Source organism: Triticum aestivum, chromosome 1D, assembly GCF_018294505.1.
Source record: "Triticum aestivum cultivar Chinese Spring chromosome 1D, IWGSC CS RefSeq v2.1, whole genome shotgun sequence".
In the NCBI taxonomy this organism is placed as follows: Eukaryota; Viridiplantae; Streptophyta; class Magnoliopsida; order Poales; family Poaceae; genus Triticum; species Triticum aestivum.
Window position 1 is genome coordinate 378,497,662 of NC_057796.1, and position 7,585 is coordinate 378,505,246.

At 41.6% G+C, this 7,585-nt stretch overlaps 1 pseudogene; it reads right to left on the minus strand.

Moving 5' to 3' along the window:
• Positions 1 to 531: 531 nt before the first annotated feature.
• On the minus strand, positions 532 to 7,096 carry LOC123159390 (probable RNA-dependent RNA polymerase 2; annotated as a pseudogene).
• Between the last annotated feature and the right edge of the window lie 489 nt (positions 7,097 to 7,585).

A 7,585-nucleotide genomic window follows, 5' to 3' on the forward strand; every position in this document is an offset into this window, starting at 1 on the left:
CATTTTCTCAAAAATCCTCCTTGAAATATGAAATGGTATTTCTTAAAGAGCTTTAAACAGATCAGGATTAACATGTTTGGCAACTACCTTCCCTATGTGAACAAGAGAATTGAGACGAAAATAACCTCAAAAAGCACTGAGCAGCCACTTGGGAAGTCAAAAAGGGGAACCAACGATGAGCCAATAGATCCCATTAATGATACGACCAATTCCCACAATTCTCCTGACAAAGGTTAGCTGTCGACAATAAGTGACATTGTTGCACCTGCATCAAGTATGAGGGTGAGAGTTGGACACTTCCCGAAAGATTGGTTTGGTGTAAAATCTAGTGCTCTGACCCAGGTAAACTTTGCATCCTCCGTGCATGCATGAAAGCGGCCATCTGAGAACCTTGAATAAACTGCAGGCCCAGAAATCACAGTGCATATTCTTGGTGCATACATGAGCTTAAACAAACATTAAATTGACATTATGAAGCTGATAATATGAACTCTAGATGGTCCCCTTTCAGTTTCAATATAACATACAATGTTACCTTTCTCCTCGGTGAGGGAAGACAACACAATCAACCACGTTCTTAGCATACAATCCATTGTCATATACAGCTTAAAGTACTCCAATGTCACTAGGATGGAGACAAGGATATTTTTATATTGCAACACTTTCCAACAACAATTGTTGTTTTCTCTTTTCCATTATCTTTAGTAAAATATGGCTGACCATTATCCTTATGCTCCTTGCTATTTTTTGTAATCTTGATGTACACTGACCATATTTTAATTCGCCTGTTTCGTCCAGACAACCAATATTTACACGGCCTTTAGGAACATCAATATTACATATAGTTCTTATGTGAATCAGGCATTGTATTGATGGACCTTTAGAATAATCAACTAGTAAGGCTCTAAAATTGGTTCATAACCTTGGAGTAATATTTTCGATGTTGTCATCACTTCGGCACTACCAATTCTCCCCATAACAGAGAGAGCAACTTCTCTGTTCGTCAGCACTTTAGCTAATTCATGCATGTCATCTTGTTGCATCAACTCAAATATCTCATCGCTTATTCCCAAAGCCACAGGAGAGAGATAACTTCAAGATTCATATAGAATGGTTGGGCTTTGCTCCAACTTGTAATGTTAAACAATGTGCTCTTAGATTCGAACTTCATCATGCAAGGCCGAAAGGAATCAAGGTCGACAACAACAACTCCTTTGTAGCTACCACTACCATACCTTATTTGAAAAGCTAAAGGACGGTTAGTACGGTCTAATCCAATTTGGTGAGGTTTCTTTGGCAAATCTCTTAGTATCTTCCCAATACCATCAGAAACTATGTTTATAGTGCCATTAGTTGTGACTTCAATATCTGGAATCTCTTCCACATCCCATGGTAGGTTCAACTGTTTGTCTGGAGGAGCAAGCTGAACAGGTGGCCCATTCTAGCGAATTTCTTCAAAGTGGCCCATCCACTTTCTTATATCCTCGAAATTAAGGGAATCATTAGAAGCAAACATCCAAACAGAACTTCCACGAAGTTGACCTGCCGAGAAGGCCAGGAATTCATACTTGTTTGGACAAATGGAAAGTCCTTCTTTCAGGATAGATAAAATGCAATAATACATCCATTTTTCAAGGGTTGGTAAAAGAACTCTCATCCAGTCCTAGCAGAGATAACATCTGGAAAAAGCTTACTGAAGTCTTCGTCAACAAAAGTAACTCTAGCCAAGTCAGAAGCATACTTTCTATGAGCCTTAACCACATAACTCAAAACCTCTTCCTCGGGTCCCAAGCAGTATATTTTGGATGGGGTAATGTGAATTCTGTAACACATATTAATTTTCCTTCAACTTTGGTCCTACTGGACATCAAAGTATTGCGGCTCCTTTTCCTGCTATGAGCCTCCTACTGGATGAAGTGCAAAGGTTCATAGCATGTAAACTCTAACTTGCTCATTTTCTCAAAAATCCTCCTTGAAATATGAACTGGTATTTCTTAAAGAGCTTTCAAAAGATCGGCATTAACATGTTTGGCAACTATCTTCCCCATGTCAACAAGAGAATTGAGACGAAAATAACTTCAAAAGGCAATGAGCAGCCACTAGGGCAGTCAACAAGGGGAACCAACGATGGGCCAACAGATTCCATTAATGATATGACCAATTCCCCCAATTCTCCTGACAAAGGGAAGCTGCTGACAATAAGTGATAAATGTGTTTAGGCTCTAAGTATACCATAACAAAAATTCTCTACTTTTACTAAAGTTTGAGAACAAATGCAAATTTAGTTACCACTCTACTCACATTTCATGAATACAGTAGTGAACCATAACATTGAGTTATATCAGGATATGCACACAATGCATATCAAACTTTTTATCCGCCTCACCTCACTTGCATGAATCTCATGTGTGAGATGTATATGCATCTAACATTTGGGGCTTTCTACCTCGCCATGTGATCGTAACGTCTAACTAATATTATGTAAAAAGGAAAGAAATAGAAGTATTAGAGCAATACGGTGAGAAGCTCACCTACAGCAAGATGCCGCTAGGCTCAACACGGTCGCACTTGTAGCAGTTCCGGATGTGCTCAAAGAACACCTCAAACTTGCACCTCTGGGAATCATGATTCAGGTACAAGTCTATGTGCCGCTTCCCTGGGATGACTTTTACGCGGACCCTATCCCAAGAATTAGCCGCCTCAAATTTGTGCTCGGCGACGTGGTTGCCTAGCCCAATGCATCTGAAACTGAATTAGTTCATCATCATGGAGACAAGTGGCGACTAGACAATATAGGTAGTTATCACTTGAGTCATTCCAATTTGCAGCCTTCCATACTGTCTTTATGTAAGTCCTTACCCTGCCCGAATGATCAAAGCAAGGGCACTGATCAATTCTACTAAATGTTGCTTTTGCAAATATTTCACTCCTCACAACTTTGCGAGCCCTCTCTTATACATTTTCTCCGAAAACATGCATTTCAAATCCAAGACAGAACCACCACGACCCCTCATTTCCTTTGGTGGGCAAGGTATGCTATCATCACTATTTTATCTCCATAGTTGCAGAAGGCAAGGTTTGCTAAAATCTGTAGGGGAGTCCATCTTCCTCCTCAAAGGGACACTATGATTCTCACCCTTTGAATGAAAATTCTTGCCGAAAATATAGTTCTTTCCTCTATTCTCATACTACATGCTCTCCACCTCTTCTCCTCCAGGCATCTAATCTTTATGAAGCTCCCGGCAGTAGATGTCGCACGACTCTAGGGCTTGCAAGGGAGGCAAAGTGTGTCTCGTGATCTGACCCTAGTGCGACAAGGATTTCCTGTCGAATATGGGCAAATGAGGTGCCACCCCAAGAGGTAATACAAGGGGGAAATCACATGGCGACGCGAGTCACCTCCACTTTTTTGGCCATGCATGGGGTGGGAGCAGTTGTGCGACATGTGGCGCTGCGCGCTGCGCCGAGGCCAGCGGTAGCATGACAGTCGTCAGGGCTGGCGTGGCGATGCTCGAGGCATCTGCATGATAATATTTGCAACATCCAACTGAACTGGTAGTAATATGCAGACAGTGCAATGAGTATTGACCACAATATTGCTACCCCCCACCATTCCTCCCCTGACAATTTGTGTGACTTCCACTTGATCTCTCCTTGACCCGCTTGTGTGTAAAACACACAAATCTGTCTATGATGTAGTTTTATAGAGGATGGTAACATGGAAGAATCACCATGACAAGTCGACAAGATGCGCTAGGCTTGCATGATGGTGGATTTGGGAGAGGTGAATTATTGGGATTGGAGAAGTTCATTTAGTACTTTGATCCCAGCCCCACTCTGGTATTCTGGCTCCTTTTCCTGCTATGAGCCTCCTACTGGATGAAATGCAAAGGTTCATAGCATGTAAACTCTAACTTGCTTATTTTCTCGGAAAACCTCCTTGAAATATGAAGTGGTATTTCTTCAAGAGCTTTGAGAATATCAACAATAACATCTTTGGTGGCTATCTTCCCCGCGGAACAAGAGAGTTGAGACGAAAAATAACTTCAAAAGGCACTGAGCAGCCACTCGGCAGTCAACAAGGGGATCCAACGACGGGCCAACAGATTCCATTAATGATATGGCCAATTCCCTAAATTCTCGTGACAAAGGTACGCTATTGACAATAAGTGACACGGGTGCACCTTCATCAAGTATGAGGGTGAGAGTTGAACACTTACCAAAAGAGTGGTTAGGTGTAAAATCTAGTGCCCTCACCCAGGTAAACTTCGCATGCTCCATGCATGCATGAAAGCGGTCATCTAAGAACCTTGAATAAACTGCAGGCCCAGAAATTGTAGTTCATATTCTTGGTGCATACATGAGCTGAAACAAACATCAAATTGACATTCCTTAAGATGATATATATTTTAACCATCTTCAGAATTGTAGAATGAATTATAAGAGGCGCCTGACCAACTAATAGTCTAGGAAGCATTACATTTAGTAATTTAGAAAAATATCGGTGATGTGTATTCATGAGATGAGCTTCAAATCCGTATCACTCTAATTAGAAACCACCAACTGAGATACATAGAGGAGTGTTAATAAAAATATCTGAGCTACCCATCTTACTTTACGGGCTCTGGCGCATAATTGCAAACCAGGCCACTGTGATAGTTCACTCTAGTTTCCTGACTTGGGAATTTGCCAAATTTTTAGCCGACGCAAGTATTAAGGGAGGAAGTACATATAGAGCATCATGTTTCAAAGTTCAACCAAGATGTTCCACATTTGACATACTGGACACCACTAGATCCATATAACATCTTGATGTAACATTTGCCCATATATAAATAGTTAACAAACTGCTACCACTGGTCGACATCATCTATTTTTGCAATAGATGCCCCGGTCCCAAAAAATTGTCCAGCACATGCATTGGAAAGAAAAGGAAGGCACATCCAATCCGTTAACACAACAAGACATAATTTCATGATTCATATAGCATGGCCGGGTTTGCTCATCCTTGTAATGTTAAACATTGTGCTCTTAGATTCGAATTTCTTCATGTTAGGCAATGGAGAAATATTACGAAAGGAATCATGGTCGACAACAACAACTCCTTTGTAGCTACCACTACCATACCTTATTTGAAAAACTGAAGGAGGGTTACTACGGTCTAATCCAGTTCGATGATCAATTTCTTTGGCAAATCTCTCAGTATCTTCCCAATTACATCAGAAAATATGTATTTAGTGCCATCAATTGTGACTTCAATATCTGGAATCTCTTCCTTGTCCCGTGGCAGGATTTCAACTATTTAACTGGAGGAGCTGAACAGCTGGCCCATTCTATCGAATTTCTTCAAAGTGGCACATCCACATTCTTATATCCTCGGCCTTAAGGGAATCATTAGAAGCAAACATCCAAATAGGACTCCCACGAAGTTGACCTGCTGAGAAGGCCAGGAATTCATACTTCTTTGGATCAATGGAAAGTCCTTTCATGATAGATAAAATGTGGTAATATAACCAGTTTTCAAGGGTTGGGAAAAGAACACTCATCGAGTTCTAGCAGAGATAACATATGAAAAAAGCTTACTGCAGTCTTCGTCAACAAAAGTAACTCCAGCAAAGTCAGAAGCATACTTTCTATGAGGGTTAACCACATAATTCGAAACCTCTTCCTCAGGTCCCAAGCAGTATATATTTGGATGGAGTAATGTGAATTATGTAACACATCATTAATTTTCCTTCAACTTCGGTCCTACTGGACATCAAAGTACTGCAGCTCCGTTTCCTAGTATGAGCCTCTTGCTGGATGAAGTGCAAACATTCATAGCATGTAAACTCTAACTTGCTCATTTTCTCAAAAATCCTGCTTGAAATATGAACTGACATTTCTTAAAGAGCTTTAAATAGATCAACATTGACATGTTTGGCAACTATCTTCCCCATGTGAACAAGATAATTGAGACGAAAATAACTTAAAAAGGCAATAAGCAGCCACTCGGGCAGTCAACAAGGGGAACCAACGATGGGACAACATATTCCATTAATGATAAGACCAATTCCCCCAAATCTCCTGACAAAGGTAAGCTGTTGACAATAAGTGACAAATCTGTTTAGGCTCTAAATATCCCATAACAAAAAATACTCTAGTTTTTCTATAGTTTGAGAACAAATGCAAATTCAGTTACCACTCTACTCACATTTCACGAATACAGTAGTGAACCATGCCACCAAGTTATACCAAGGTATGCACACAATGCATATCAAACTTTTTATCCGCCTCACCTCAGTTGCATGAATCTCTTGTATGAGATGTAAATGCATCTAACATTTTGGGCTTTCTACCTCGCCATGTGATCGTAATGTCTAACTAATATTATGTAAAAAGGAAATAAATGGAAGTATTAGAGAAACACGGGTGAGCAGCTCACCTGCAGCAAGATGCCACTAAGCCCAACAAAGCCGCACTTGTAGCAGTTCCGGATGTGCTCAAAGAACACCTCAAGCTTACACCTCTGGGAATCATGATTCAGGTACAGTTCTATGTGCCGCTTCCCTGAGATGACTTTTAGGCGGACGCTATCCCAAGAATTAGTCGTCTCAAATTTGCGCTCGACAACGCAGTTGCCTAGCCCAATGTATGTGAAAGTGAATTAGGTCATCATCATGGAGACAAGTGGCGACTGGACAATATAGGTAGTTATCACTTAAGTCGTTCCTAGTTGCAGCCTTCCATACTGTCTTTACGTCAGTTCTTACCCTGCCCGAATGATCAAAGCAAGGGCACTGATCACTTCTACTAAATGTTGCTTTTGCAAATATTTCACTCCTCACAACTTTCTCAGCCCTCTCTTATGCATTTTCTCCGAAAACATGCATTTGAGATCCAAGACAGAACCACCACGACCCCTCATTTCCTTTGGCGGGCAAGGTATGCCATTATCACTATTTTCTCTACATAGTTGTAGAGGGCAAGGATTGCGAACATCACTAGGGGAATCCATCTTCCTCTTCAAAGGGACACTATGATTCTCACCCTTTGAATGAAAATTCTTGCCGAAAATATGGTCCTTTCCTCTATTCTCATACTGCATGCTCTCCATCTCTTCTCCTCCAGGGATCTAATATTTATGAAGCTCCCGGCAATAGATGCGGCACGACTCTGGGCCTTGCAAGGGATGCAAAGTGTGTCTCGTGATCTAACCCTAGTGCGACAAGGTTTTCCTGTCGGATATGGGCACATGAGGTGCCACCCCAAGAAGTAATACAATGGGGCAACCGCGTGGCGACGCGAGTGACCTCCACTTTTTTGGCCATGCGCGGGGTGCGAGCAGTTGTGCGACATGTGGGGCTGCACACTGCACCGAGGCCAGAGGTAGCATGACAGCCGTCGCAGCTCGAGTGGCGATGCTTGAGGCGTCTGCACGATAGTAATTTGCAACCTCCGACGAAACTGGTAGTAACTTTGAAGATAGTGCAATGAGTATTGATCACAATATTGCTATCCCCCACCATTCCTCCCCTGACAATTTGTGTGATTTCCACTTGATCTCTCCTTGACCCGCTTGTGTGTAAAACACACAAATCCGTCT